The 14,539-nt window shown below is 45.0% G+C and overlaps 1 protein-coding gene across 4 annotated transcripts in view; it reads left to right on the forward strand.

Annotated features, from left to right (window-relative positions):
• The window catches only part of ELF1 (E74 like ETS transcription factor 1), a 104,204-nt gene that overhangs the window by 33,321 nt on the left and 56,344 nt on the right, over nucleotides 1-14,539 (forward strand). For 2 of the 4 annotated variants that reach the window (XM_044283809.1, XM_044283816.1), the window contains exon 2: nucleotides 1,378-1,424. The exons of 1 other annotated variant lie outside the window; for it this stretch is intronic. The gene's annotated coding sequence lies outside the window, so the exon portion shown is untranslated. Of the gene's footprint in view, nucleotides 1-1,288; nucleotides 1,425-14,539 lie in introns of those variants that run through there. One more of the 4 variants, XM_044283810.1, reaches the window with a different exon arrangement.

The raw sequence follows: 14,539 nt of genomic DNA on the forward strand, positions 1-14,539 counted from the left end.
TATATATAATTATATGAGCTTTGTTGCACTCTGTGTTGGTCTTTGCTGTGTAAAGGGTTCCCACCCCAGTATACAATTAGTTTAAAGATCACAGCCGTCGAACTTCTGTTAAAATGCTTTTTATTTGTGCATCAATCGTATAGACATGTGGCAATTTCGTGTAACGTTTTCGGCACATGGGCCTTCGTCAGACACTATGCCGCAGTCGGTAGCCTGGATAGAGAGAGGTGTGTACACCTGAAGAGGTGGTGCATATAGCACTAAGAAGTAAATGGTGTCAAAAAACATTTCAACAGAAGTTAGACCGCTGTGATCTTTAAACTAATTGTATATATATTATGTTATTTATTTTTAATTTTTTTATTTTTTTATTTACTTATTTTTTTAAGCAAGGATTTCATTCCTTGCAGTGCGGTGGAATTAAACCACGGTAAATTGACAACAAAATCCACATGTCACACATACGGAATTTGCAGTGATTTTCATGATGGAAATTCTCTATTACATGTGAAATTGCCTAATGCTATAAAACAATGGACTGCAGTAATGTACGGGTTTGGCCAGTATTCGAATAAACTGACTTCTTTATTCAGATATTACAGCTCAGCTCCACTGAAGTCAAAGGGGCTGAGCTGTAATACCCCACACAACCTGTGGACGGGCTCTTTTTGGAAGAAAGCTGCCACATTTTTCTATTCCTGGTGAAACCCTTTAAGGTCTCGTGTCATTGTGGTCTAAAATTGCCTTGTCTATAATGCGCACAAGACTAGGACACATTCTATATTTTTGCTGATGCAACGGAATGGACGTACATTTTTTTGCGGCCCCATTGAAGTGAACAGGTCCGCATCCGACCCACAAAATAAGCTGATCGGATGTGGACTAAAAATCAGTTTGTGTCTGTATTATGATCCCTTACTCTGGACTGTTTCGTGATCAAACTGATGGCCTCACAATGAAGAATTTGCTTGTTTGTAGTACTTGAAGTTAATGGTTCTTTACAAATCTCGTTGAACGGACTGTGGTGTAATCTCCCGTCCGGCCGCGGTGTACGTAATGCATTCCTTTTCTCATAAGTACCTGACCCTCCTGATTACACTACGTTTCCAGATGCCTGCCTCCTGCACTTTGCTCTGTGCCTGCTTAAGGTGGGGCAGGGCGTTCCTCTTCCCAGCCTGCCCTGTGTGTGTTTTGTCTTACCTGCACATTTGCATGTTTGACCTAGCAGGATAATTGGGCCCCCAGCAACATGGGCGTTCCCTCCTTCACAAACACACAGTTTCATGTATGACTCATAAGGCTGAGGCAAAGATACCACTTCCCTAATCTGTCGTGGCCATTTTAACTCTAGCTTTTAAAACCTTTTTCTGATTTCAGACTTGGGGAGGCTATACATGCAGGATCCGCAGGGACCCGATGAAAAGGTAGGTGCTGCGCACTGAGTATCCTATTGCTAACACCAGACCTGACAGGTAAACACGCACTTTCCACCAAGGCGAAACTGAAGGACAACCCCTATTATCAACTTCAATACTGCAGGGCCGTGCCTATATGAATAGACTGTGTCCGTCATCTTGCTCCTCTAGCTCGCCAAACGAAAAGTGAGACCAGGTCACCTTCGGGGGTTGTATGATGAGATCCTGACTAGTATGACGGACTGTCACCTCTATGGTGTTGTCATCTAATGCCTTGCTCTATACCTAGGATAGTCGGGTTATGTGCAGAAAAACCGCAGTTTAATAATTACCCGCAAAGTGTATGTGATTGGGCAAATCTGATGTACATTTTGCTTATTTTTCTTCCATACAGAAACCGCAGCATGTCAATTGTTTGTGTTGTTTTAGAATTATTATTTTTTCGTGTGCAGATTTCACCCTTTATGTTGCAGGGATGAGAGCTGCGGCAAAACTGGATCATACCCACACCACAAACCGCATGTAGCATGCGTTTATTTTTTGTGTGGAGTGTACAGGTACCTTATGGGTTTTCTGAACAGAGCAGGAATGAAAACACTCTTGGTCACGCGCGTTGTCTGGGTGGTGTAAGAGCTCATGTGTGTACCTTGTGCCCATGCTGTAGTCCGCAACGCACAGGCTCCACAAACCGCACCCATTGACGCAATCTGCAAAATAAGGTGCGCACAGACTGAAATACCACAGAAGCGCATCGTAGTGCTTCCATGCGCTTCCGATCCGCATCTCCGCTCCCCATCTTGAGGATTTCAGACCCATTCAAGTCAATGGGTCTGCGTCTGTGATAGATGGCGTACACAAGGCTGGTTCCCTGTATATTGCGAACCCGCTGCAGTCCCCAATACGGGCACATGCCACACACGCTTGTGTGCACGAGCCCTAAGTGATGTCTGACAGCATGCAGGGAAGGGTCTTGCCTCTGCGCTGCTTAGAGAGGGTTAATTTGGTAAGGTCCTAAAGTGTCTTCATTGCTCAGCAACATTTAGGCTGGGGCTACATGGGTACACATGTCACACCCCATGAAGAGTGCGGTGTCACGTTGTGACATCACATGTAATGTTTCTCTGTGTGACATGCAATGTGACAGTCACAAAAAATCTTGGATTTTTGGTTGCATGCAACATTGCCATCGTAGACCGCAACGCAGTTTATGTGCGACTTTCTGTGTCTTGTAAACGTTGTAAGAGGTTAAAGGGGTTGTCCAGGATTATAAAAACATGGCTGCTTTCTTCCACAAACAGCACCACCCCTGTCCACAGGTTGTGTGTGGTATTGCAGCCCTGCCCCGTTGAGCTGCAGTAGCAGACACGACCCATGGACAGGGGTGGTGCTGTTTTAAGAAGAAAGCCGTTTTTCTGCTCTTGGACAACCCCTTTAAGACTGTGTAAAGCTGGTCATACATATGCCCAGTGTTCAGTCCCCTCATCAGAGAGGTCTGGCAGAGGCTTAATGCCCTCTCCTCACTGCAAAAAACCGACATGCACACTCGGCCAATTGTGTATATTTAGTGGGGCCTAGATGAAATGTCTCTCGTGTGTGGGGCCATTTTTTAGTTTCTGTTCACACTCGTGATTTTGCAAGCTCGTCAAGGTTTCTGTTAGTCTTACTGTCAAAAATACTGGAAATCTGATGGATTCTATATTAAGTCAGTAAGGTCAGTCATTTATTATTTTTTTTTTATGGAAGTCATGATGCCAATGTGAACAGAGCTTTATGCTTCTCTGGAACAAGGCATGGCTGATAGGATAAATCTCCCCCACCACGTCTATATCCTAACTGGTGGAAAGGAAAACTGGCTTAGTTGCTCAGAGCAGCCAATCAGATCCCACCTTTCATTTTTCAGAGCTCCTTTGGAAAATGAAAGGTGGAATCTGATTGGTTACTATGGGCAACCAAGCCACTTTTGATAAATCTCCCCCAGTGAGTTTCTCGCATTGAACTCGCTTGTCATAGAGTGGACCCATAGTTCTCTGAATCATGGAGGATACCATTGGTTGGATTCCCACTCCGTTCGATCTGATATTTATTACCAACCCTGTGGTTAGGTGATAATTGTTGTGGGATAAACACTTTTAATATATTTCTAGTTTTTGCTTAAAAATACATGTACTGTAACTTATGTGAACATTTAAGATCTAGGAATATTGGTTCTCCGAGTTTTTGCAAGAGTGAAGAAAAAGATATAGCACGTGGGAGTAGAGAAGTTAGGAGTAGTAGTTGGACGCAGAGGATTGGTCAAGGCAGGGCCTGTTAAGGATGGGTGTGATGATTGCATGTGAAAGGCCCTGTTCACATTTCCGTTTTTAACAGAAGTGTGCCATTCGTATTTTCCACAGGCAGCACACGTACTTTTTAATTTGTTTGTTCAAACATCAGTGTTTGTTCAAAATCACGGCAACGTGTGATACTTTTGTTCTTCACGGATGGAACATGTACTGAATCTTTCACAGACGTCAAATGGACATGGAAATGTGGATGGGGCCCAATGCCCCATTCACACGTCAGTGTTTGGTCAGTGATTGGGTGCCAAAACTAGGTGCGGGTCTAAACACAGAACAGGTGCAGATCTTTCCCCTATACCCTTTCACACTAGAGGCAGGACGGATCCGACAGGCTGTTCACCCTGTCAGATCCACCCTGCCGCTATTTTAATTTGCATTACTGAAATAAATGAACTTTGCACGATATTCTAATTTTTCGAGTTTCACCTGTAATCCTGCTACAGGCTGCAATAAGGTTTTGCTGGCGGTTTAATATGCATTTTCTAGGTGACAGGTTCCCTTTAATGTTTCCCATAGACTTTCATACAACATCTTGAGCTGGCTTTTTTTTTAATTTATTTTTTTCTGTTTCACAAAATGCACCAGAAATCACAAACCACAAAAAAAACCTCTGTATGACAACAGGCTAAGGCCTCTTTCACACTATTATTGTTTTTCTTTTCCGGCATAGAGTTCCGTCACAGGGGCTCTATACCGGAAAAGAACTGATCAGTTATATCCCCATGCATTCTGAATGGAGAGTAATCCGTTCGGGATGCATCAGGATGTCTTCAGTTCAGTCATTTTGACTGATCAGGCAAAAGAGAAAACCGCAGCATGCTACGGTTTTTTCCTCGGCGAAAAAAACTGAAAACATGCCTGAACGACGGATCCGGCATTTTTTTCCCATAGGAATGTATTAGCGCCGGATCCGGCATTCAGAATACCGGAATGCCGAATCCGTCGTTCCGGCATGCGCAGATCGGTAAAAATGTGAAAAAATGTACAAGACAGATCCACATGACAAGCGGAGAGACGGATCCGTCCTTGCAATGCATTTGTGAGACGGAACCGCATCCGGATCCGTCTCACAAATGCTTTCAGTCAGCGGCAGATCGGCGGATCCGGCGGGCAGTTCCGGATCACACTGCCGCAAGTGTGAAAGTACCTTAATGCAGGTATTCTATTAACATTGCCTCTAGGGGAGAATATGGTGCTGCATGATATTGCACCCATCACTCTTACAGCATGCAGTCTCGCTGACACATAAACTGCAGTTTCACCCCCTACTTCCTTTTCCTTGTGTTTTAGAAACTGTGTTACTGTAGACGGTTTCTAAGACACTGGATGTTTGTCATTGACTCATTCGTGTAGTTTTTGTGGCTTTTTTTTTTTTTTACCAAACACAGAAGTCTTTAAGATGCTCATGAAGGATCGTGTCTTGATAGAACAGGCTCAGGAAGGCTACTTTCACACTAGCGTTCGGGGCTCCGCTTGTGAGTTCCGTTTGAAGGCTGTCACAAGCGGCCCCGAACGGATCCGTCCAGCCCTAATGCATTCTGAGTGGATGCGGATCCGCTCAGAATGCATCAGTCTGGCAGCGTTTGGGATCCGCTCCGCTCAGCAGGCGGACACCCGAACGCAGCTTGCAGCGTTCGGATGTCCGCCTGGCCGTGCAGAGGCAAACGGATCCGTCCAGACTTACAATGGAAGTCAATGGGGGCGGATCCGTTTGAAGGTGACACAATATGGTTCAATTTTCAAACTGATCCGTCCCCCATTGACTTTCAATGTAAAGTCTGGACGGATCCGTCTGCGGCTACTTTCACACTTAGAATTTATTTTACAATATAATGCAGACGGATCCGTTCTGAACGCAAGTGTGAAAGTAGCCTAAGACTACAACAGCACTAATGTACCTGATACAACAGAGGCTCGTGGATGTTGTTACCTACGTGAAATCACGTATGTTTTTAGGGGAAGTGAGAGGCCCACAGCGATCAGCTAAGGTTCCTCTCGTACAGCGGTTCTTAAAGTAGCTGCCTCATGATAAGTGTGTCTTTAATCCCAGCTAGAACTGTCGCACATCATACCCTGAATGGACACACTGCTGGGTATGTAGCTTTGGCGTATGCAGCCACATGCTGGACTTCCTGTATGGGTATGTGTGAGATTTTAGTCCAAGGATGCACTGACCTATTTAAAACAGTATATTTTGTTCACAGTTAAGGCTCATGCACATGAACGTATTTTCTTTCCGCTTCCGTTTTTTTTTGTTTTGTGGACTGTATGCGGAACCATTCACTTCAGTGGGTCCGCAAAAACAACGGAATGTACTGTGTGCATTCAGTTTCTATATTGCCGTATTTTTCCATTCCTTAAAGTCGTGCATGTCCCATTATTGTCTGCAAATCATGGTCCGAGGACCTATTTAAGTCAATGGGTCTGCAAACAATATGGAACGCACTCTGAACACATTTGTATGTCATCCGTATTTTAGAAATGCTATGCCCAGCCCATATTGCTCATGATTTTGGTGATTAATAAGTTACTGTTTCCGATCCGCAAAAAACGGATTGCATACAGAAACCATACGGATATGTTTTGTGGAATAACTGAACGGAAAATGACTTCGGGGGGAGGGAAACTCAGATACGGAACAACGGATCAGTTAAAAAATGGACCGCAAAGCAATAACTGTCGTGTGTGCCCTTACATTGTGGTGTCCATTGTTATAATGGTAACCATCTGCCATCGTGTCCAACAGCTTCCACAATTGCCCAACACACCTTTTTGACTTAGGCCTCTTTCACACGGGCGAGATTTCTGCGCGGGTGCAATGCGTGAGGTGAACGCATTGCACTAGCACTGAATCCAGACCCATTCATTTCTATGGGGCTGTGCACATGAGCGGTGATTTTCACACATCACTAGTGCATTGCATGAAAATCGCAGCATGCTCTATTTTCACACACGGTTGCTAAGAGACGATTGGGATGGGGACCCAATCTTTATTATTTTCCCTTATAACATGGTTATAAGGAAAAATAATAGCATTCTGAATACATAATGCATAGTACAATAGGGCTGGAGGGGTTAAAAAATTTTGAGGAATAGGACCTTTGGTAAAAGATCATGTGACGGACCATGTGATGAGCGCAGTGATGTCATCAAAAGTCCTGTTCCTCACAGAACAAGACAGTGATGCCGGCTGCGCGAACAAGTGGATTAAGGTGAGTTAAAAAATATATATATTTTTTTTAACCCCTCCAACCCTGTTGTACTATGCATTCTGTATTCAGAATGCTATTATTTTCCCTTATAACCATGTTATAAGGGGAAAAAATAAAATTTGCACAACCTTGAATCCAAACCTGAACTTCTGTGAAGAAGTTCTGGTCTGGGTACCACATTCAGTTTTTTATCAGGCGCGTGTAAAACGCATTGCACCCTCGCGATAAAAACTGAACAACGGAACGCAATCAAAACCGGTGAGATTTCTCATACCCCTTCACTAGAGCTGTGGTGCCAAAAAGTCAGGGTTTTAGCAAGCCCTGCTTTGCCCCTTCTCTGCCATCCTCGCCGATTTTGTAAAATGGGCAGGACTTGAGTGGAAGGGGAGGAGCTTACGCAGCCCAACACATTTACCATTACTGACGCCAGTCTCCCTAGCCTGTATCAGACAGAGTTCTGCGGATATTGATAATACACGATATCCAGCGGCGAGGCCGCCTCCTCCGCTGAATTATTTATCTCTCCTATACAGACACAGGCAGCATTTCTTCCTCTCCGTTCCTGCATTCTGCTGGTCAGGGCAGCAGTTTGTAAGTCATGTTGGCGCCAGATCATTGTGCACAATACCCAGTTATGTCTGCTTATGCCCTGGTTTATGCCAGGTGATGTCCAGTAGCTGCCCTTTGGATTCTGTGACATCTTAGGGCTGGGACAAAGCAAACATGGGTGTGTGATACCTGTGTATAAACCGCATTAGTGTACAGAAGACAGATATTATCTATTACAGCTCGTAGCGGTAAGACCCATATACATGGTACAGTGACGGTACTTCCGGCTTTAGAAAACCTGAATCCGGCCACTTTGTAATGATACTTTTCACATAATACGTGCGTCCTGCTGGACTCAGACTTGGCTTATGTTGGTGAGTTTCACTTTACACATAAGGCCTTACGCACACCACTTTTTTTTATTTTTTTCCCAGCATCCAATCCGCGTTTTTCAATTAATTTCATTGGGGCTGCAAAAAGTGCGGACAGCACACCATGTATATGTCTGCATGTCCACCCTGCAAAAATATAGAACATGTCCTATTCTTGCCCGTTTTGTGGACAAGAATAGGAATTTTACCAATGAGGCCCCCGGAAATAGTGGGATGCACATGGCCAGTATCTGTCTACTGTAAATACATAGTCGTGTGCATGAGGCCTAAACAGTGCTCAAACTGACTGGACCGCTGGGTTCTTTCCAGCCTGAATCTGCTTCCCTGGAAATCATTAGATCAGAATTTCAACTGTTGTTGGATTATAGTGAAACTCGAGATGTGCCGTTCTGACTCCTTTCTTCTTATGTATCCATGGTAGTGGTAAATTAGAAATGGTAATGCTTGGACTGCAGAACTGAATGCTGCTGTGTTTTACGATTGTACTCTTATTAATCATAGATAGCGGTTACTGTTCCCAACCCCTATGGCAGTAAAGGTTATGTGACATACAGGGTAATATATATCACCATGTAATAAATGGATCCTGTGGTTTTACAAGTGAAACGCCGGTGTTTAGTCAATGATCCCCACTGTGTACATTGCTGCTTTTGTGCTCTGTGACTCTAGTGTCATCGTTCAGCTTTAGCAGTTGTGTCCTTACACGTTGCATGTGACTGCATCTTTTTTCCAGTCCAGATGTCTCCCAAACCTGTTGCATCCAATAAAAGCTAATGGTATGTGACAGTCAGTGAACAGTAGTATGACTTGTGTGATGATGGAGGGAAATCTGTCTGGTACTTTCTAATCCAAGGAATGAATGCTAAAAAGTCAGTCTGCAGCACTTGCTCCATGATCCTGACAGTCCTCTAGAAATCTCGGCGAGGGCAAAGGGAGGTAATCTCCTCCTGATCTGCTGCATCTTTGGCTGGAGACCAACTTATGTGGTCGTGTGAGGTTAGACGAGGTCTTGATTTATTTTTACACAGCAGGGAGGCTCCTGCTCCAGCCACTAGTCACAGGACTGTGGAGGAGAGGACATGGCTGATCTCCTCCTGAGACACAGAACATAGCTTTATATATTTCTCTGTTTTAACTGTAATATGAAACAAAACGGGATAAAGAAAAAGGAGATTAAGGGAGGACGTGCTAAGACATGTGTGATTATTTTGGTAAATGTTTTGTAATCCTTTATATTGCACAACACAGGTCCTGCAAAAGTCTTAAAACAGGCATTGTGTGATTTTGTTTACCTCTATTGAAGTCATTGCATTTAAAGGGGTTGTTCACCCCTGGGGGGCTTTCAGACACGACTCCCGGCCTGGCAGGACCTGCTGAGGGAATCGTACTCCACTGAACCCCGCCACTTGGTTCCTTCGCTCCTCAGCCGCGATTGCAGATCACCAGTCTTCCTGCATAAAACATCTGGTTTGACGAGTCACGTTGCCGCCGCAGCCAATATTCTGCCACAGCTGCGGTTTGTCCCCCGAGTGTATTGTCACTGGGTCATGTGATGGGGGATATGTCACTGCTGCAGCCTGTCACTGGATGCAGTGGCCACGTGACCTGCTGGGCCTGCAGCGTTCATGAGTAGAGATGAGCGAATCGACTTCGGATGAGGGACCATTCACACGTCCGCAAGTGTTTTTCGGTCCAAAAATTGCGGATCTGCAAAACACGGACACCGGCCATGTGCGTTCCGGCACTTGGTTTGTGGACATGAATAGGACCTGTTCTATTTTTTGCGGAACGGAAGTGCGGATGCGGACAGCCCACTGTGTGCTGTCCTAATCTTTTCCCGCCCCATTAAAAATGAACGGGTCCGGATCCGTTCTGCAACGTTGCGGAACTGATCCGGATCCATTTTGCGGACTTGTGAATGGACCCTTAAACATCCGAAGTCTATTCACATAAAACTTTGTTCCAATACTGTACGGAGCAGGAGATCCGTACAGTATTATAATGTACCACTTGGAACCAAACCAGAGTTCGAGAAATGTTTTTTACAGTACAAATTAATTTATCAAGTTATTGCCGAAGTCTCGCGAGACTTCGCGAAGCAATAACTTTGGCTCATTGGAACCAATACATTCTAGTAGTGTACAGAGCTCCTGCTCTGTACAGTATTGGAACAAAGTTTTATGCGAATCGACTTCGGATGTGTTGGGCTACTTTCACACCTGCGTTTTAGGTGCGGATCCATCTGGTATCTGCACAGATAATGCAAATGCTTGTATCCGTTCAGAATGGATCCGTTTGCATTACCATGATGATGCAAACTGATCCGTTTTGGCTTACATTGAAAGTCAATGGGAGGCGGATCCGTTTTCAATTGCACCATATTGTGTCAGTAAAAACGGATCCGTTCCCATTGACTTACATTGTAATGTAAGTCAGGACGGATCCGTTTGGCTCAGTTTCGTCAGACGGACATCAAAACGCTGCAAGCAGCGTTTTGGTGTCTGCCTCCAGAGCGGAATGGAGACTGAACGGAGGCAAACTGATGCATTCTGAGCGGATCCTTTTCCATTTAGAATGCATTAGGGCTAAACTGATCCGTTTGGGCTGCTTGTGAGAGCCTTGAAACGGATCCCACAGGCGGATCCAGAAACGGCGGTGTGCCAGTAGCCTTATCCGAAGTCGATTCGCTCATCTCCATTCATGAGCTGTTCATGCACATGTAATGCTGAGGCCTTTATGAGCATTTAAAGGGGTTTTCCAAGATAAATGATCACAGAACGTGTCTATATTAAAGAATGAAAAAACCTTACTCACCTTTTTAAATATGCCACAACTTCAGTCTCTGTGCGTCTGGCAGATCAAATGCGGTTCATGCACATGTGACTGCTGAGGTCAGTGATTGGTTTGAACAATGTACAATGATATAAAAAAAACAATCTAAAAGTAATCTGTGTAAAGGATCACTGACAGGGCTATTTGGCAGTGAGAAACAAAAAGCTTGCTAGGAGCCCTTTTCTTCAGCAGCTTGCTTGCAACATCATTTGAATCCTTCAACCTTTCGTAATTTAAAGCGGTGACCACTTCCTGTTACATGAAATGCGTCCTTCTGTAGGATTACAGCATTGTGCAATAATGGAATCTGATAAACCTGCTGTCACGCTTCACTGTGGGAGGGAAACACCACACCGAGCAAGAGGGAAGGGGGAAACGGGGAATCCGGCCTGAGAAATAAGGAAAGAAGATGGATACCTCTAGTAAAACCCTAACCAAAATCTAGACTGACCATCAGTATGAACAGACCCCAGAGGTAGATGTGTTCATACACTGGAATACCTAGAGTCCTATCTAGCCCTATGGGACCCTGGTAATAATAGCAGGGACGAAACTACCTGTTCCTCCAAAAGGAAAGACAAACAGGAGTCTCCCTCAGGTCTAATGCAAACAATAGGGAAATGCAATACACCGAACCCAAACAAAATACAAAAGGGAAAGAAAAGACTTAACTTCAAAGGAACAATGGAAGCACCAGGAACTCTGCCGAGATCCACACACCAGCAATCCACAACCGAAACTAAAGCCATAAACCTCACAGCATTGTGGGAGAAGCAACTATAAATAAGGAAGGTAAAAATGACCATATTAGCAACACCTGAGACAAAGGGAGTGTCCATACCAGAAGCAACAGACGCCTATTAATCCACAGGGAAACCTGTCAGATCAAACCACGTGTTGCCAGTCTCACTGATCTCCTGCCACCTGTTGCGGGAACTTCCTTGACACCTGCCTCTTACCGATGAGATCTGGGAGTTCACTTTATAGAAATATCCTCCTTTTGGACACTTTGCATTTCTCCCATCATACTTTGTGGTAGTCTATTCAGAACTGTCACATGTAATATGATCTCATAAGAAGTGACAGTTTGGACTTTGCTATTTTTCATACTTTTTAGCCTCCAGATAAATCTGTCCGGGAGCTAAGTAGGCTCTCCAGGATAGGTCATTTGTGTTTCATCAGCGGGTTCCATCTCCAAGATCCTCACGGATTGGCACAGCGAAGGCTCTCACCCACCCCTATTATTGTGTACCCAGTCACAGCGGACTGTAAGTAAGGGTGACTGGCCTGGTACTGCAGGTCGGTCCCTGAGTACCAGGCACAGCCATGCTGGTATGTAGGACGTGCTGTCTGTGTAAACATTGGCAGCGTTCAGACCATCATTAATCAAACATGAATGCCCTATTCTGATCAATGTTTTATTCCTGGAAAACCCCTTAAAGCAGGCAGTTACCTAATCGGCCAAATATGTTTCCCGAAAGTGGTTTTAAAGCCACCTGTGCCTAAGGGCACCATCACGGTGTATCTCATTTAATGCCAGTGCTGATCTCTGTCAGGGTTTCTAGCCTTTCCAGGTGCAATATCTGCTCCACCGTATTGTGCCGCCACTATGTGTTTGCAGAGGCTGTGGAGAATGCAACCTTTGGACTAAACAATTAATGATCTAATCTACTTGTGTAACAGGATCTTGTTCTGTCATTTTTTTCCATGAGAAACAGTTTTTTTAATTATCTAAAACCTATATGTAGACCCCTTAGAAGTATAGATTTGTCATGTATCGTTAAGCAGCAATAAAATACTTTAAAGGGGTTTCTGAGATTCTGATATTGATGACCTAATTCTCGGTATCTGATCAGTGGGGGGTCTGACTCCCAGCACCCCCACAGATCAGTTGTTCTGGTGAGAGCTCTGACTTTTTCCTAGGTCAGTGACGTCACATTCATCGGTCACATGGCCTAGGGACAGACCAGTCCCATTCAAGTGAATGGGCCTGGGCTGCAATACCAAGCACAGCCACTAAGTGCCTGGTAAGCTGTGAGGAGATTGCAGCACTCACTGGAGTGCCGCAGCCTCTTTAGGGTTCGGCTACATGTCAACTTTGGGTGCGGAACATGTTGCGCTCCTAAATATCAGTGTAGCAGGTCTGCCATGGAACTGCGACACGCGAATCATAAAAAAAAAAATCTAACTCTGCTGTTTTTTTTAAAGGGTTTCTACCACCAGATTTGGTCCTATTTAGCTGACTGACACTAGCGATGTGCTAGTGTCAGCAGTCCATAACAGTGTTCTTACTTATCATCTGTCTGCTGCCGTTCACCTTAAAAACGTACTTTTATAGATATGCTAATGAGCTTCTAGGTGCTATGTGGGCGTCATTAGCACCTAGAGGGCTCCGTCCACTAACCATTTCAGCCGCCCATCGCGTCCCTCCAGCCCGCCCCGCTCCTGTTGATTTACGTGAAACTTCTCAGTATCTCATACCAATTCCCGCGCCTGCGCCGTGCGCTTCTGTATTCGACGCAGGCGCAGTGAGTGAATGCTGCGCTCCTGGTGCCGGCTTCCTCACTGTAACGTAGTTGGCACAGGCGCAGTGAGGAAGCCGGCGCCGGGAGAATACAGAAGCGCACGGCGCAGGCGCGGGAATTGGTACGAGATACTGAGAAGTTTCACGTCAATCAACAGGAGCGGGGCGGGCTGGAGGGATGCGCTGGGCAGCTGAAATGGTTAGTGGACGGAGCCCTCTAGGTGCTAATGACGCCCACGTAGCACCTAGGGGCTCATTAGCATATCTATAAAAGTACGTTTTTAAGGTGAACGGCAGCAGACAGATGATAAGTAAGAACACTGTTATGGACTGCTGACACTAGCACATCGCTAGTGTCAGTCAGCTAAATAGGACCAAATCTGGTGGTAGAAACCCTTTTAAGTCTGTGTTGTGATCGCTTGAAATGTGCGAGTCACACTGCGACCCCCCCCCCCCCCCCCATTCATTTCTATGGTTGCCTGCTACACTGCAGAGTGACACGTCGTACCCTAAAACAGCTGATCAGGGGATAGACTGGTGTCAGTATGTTGTAAGTTAAGTGCACAAGGACTAATTATTTCTTGGCGGTTGTATTTAATCACTATACATATTGTAAGGAATCGCTCTCTTAGGGGGTCGCAATCACAGACGTCTTGTCGGAAAGTAGATTCAAAGTCCAATATGGTCATTTATTTGTCACCACCAGATCTTTGAGAATTTCTGATAGACGTTTTTCAGTACTTCCTGCATGATCTTCTTTTTTTTTTGCTTTCGTTTTGACATCTCTCCTCCCTCTCCCAGCTGTCATCTATTAGCAGCGATTGCCTCCCTATATATCTCCTCCCCATACTGACTCACCTTGCGGTTTATACATCTTCCTGGACTGAGCTGATGCTAGAAGCTGCTACTGCTGCATCCACAAGATAAGTCTGTTCCTTTTATTTCTGTTTTCCTGTGGTCTTGATCCTAGGTGACCCTGACTCCCTCCGTATTAGTGTAGGGAGCCGGTGGTCGTTTCCCCTCACTATTATAGGGTGTTCAGGTGCATACAGTCAAGGAACGAGGGTATGCAATTATCTACCATAGAGATTTTTGCATAGGCTGAGCAGTAAGGGAGAGTGCTAGGGCTTTTACAGGGCTTACCCTCTTGTTCCTTAGTTTTGGATCAAGTCAGTCGGATCTTCATTTGTGTCTTCTAGTTTTCTGCAACACCATCCGTGACATTATTTTGGCACCAGCACACACAAATCTGCAAAACAAACACCTGCCTGTCTGG

This window comes from Bufo gargarizans, chromosome 3, assembly GCF_014858855.1.
Source record: "Bufo gargarizans isolate SCDJY-AF-19 chromosome 3, ASM1485885v1, whole genome shotgun sequence".
NCBI classification, from domain to species: domain Eukaryota; kingdom Metazoa; phylum Chordata; class Amphibia; order Anura; family Bufonidae; genus Bufo; species Bufo gargarizans.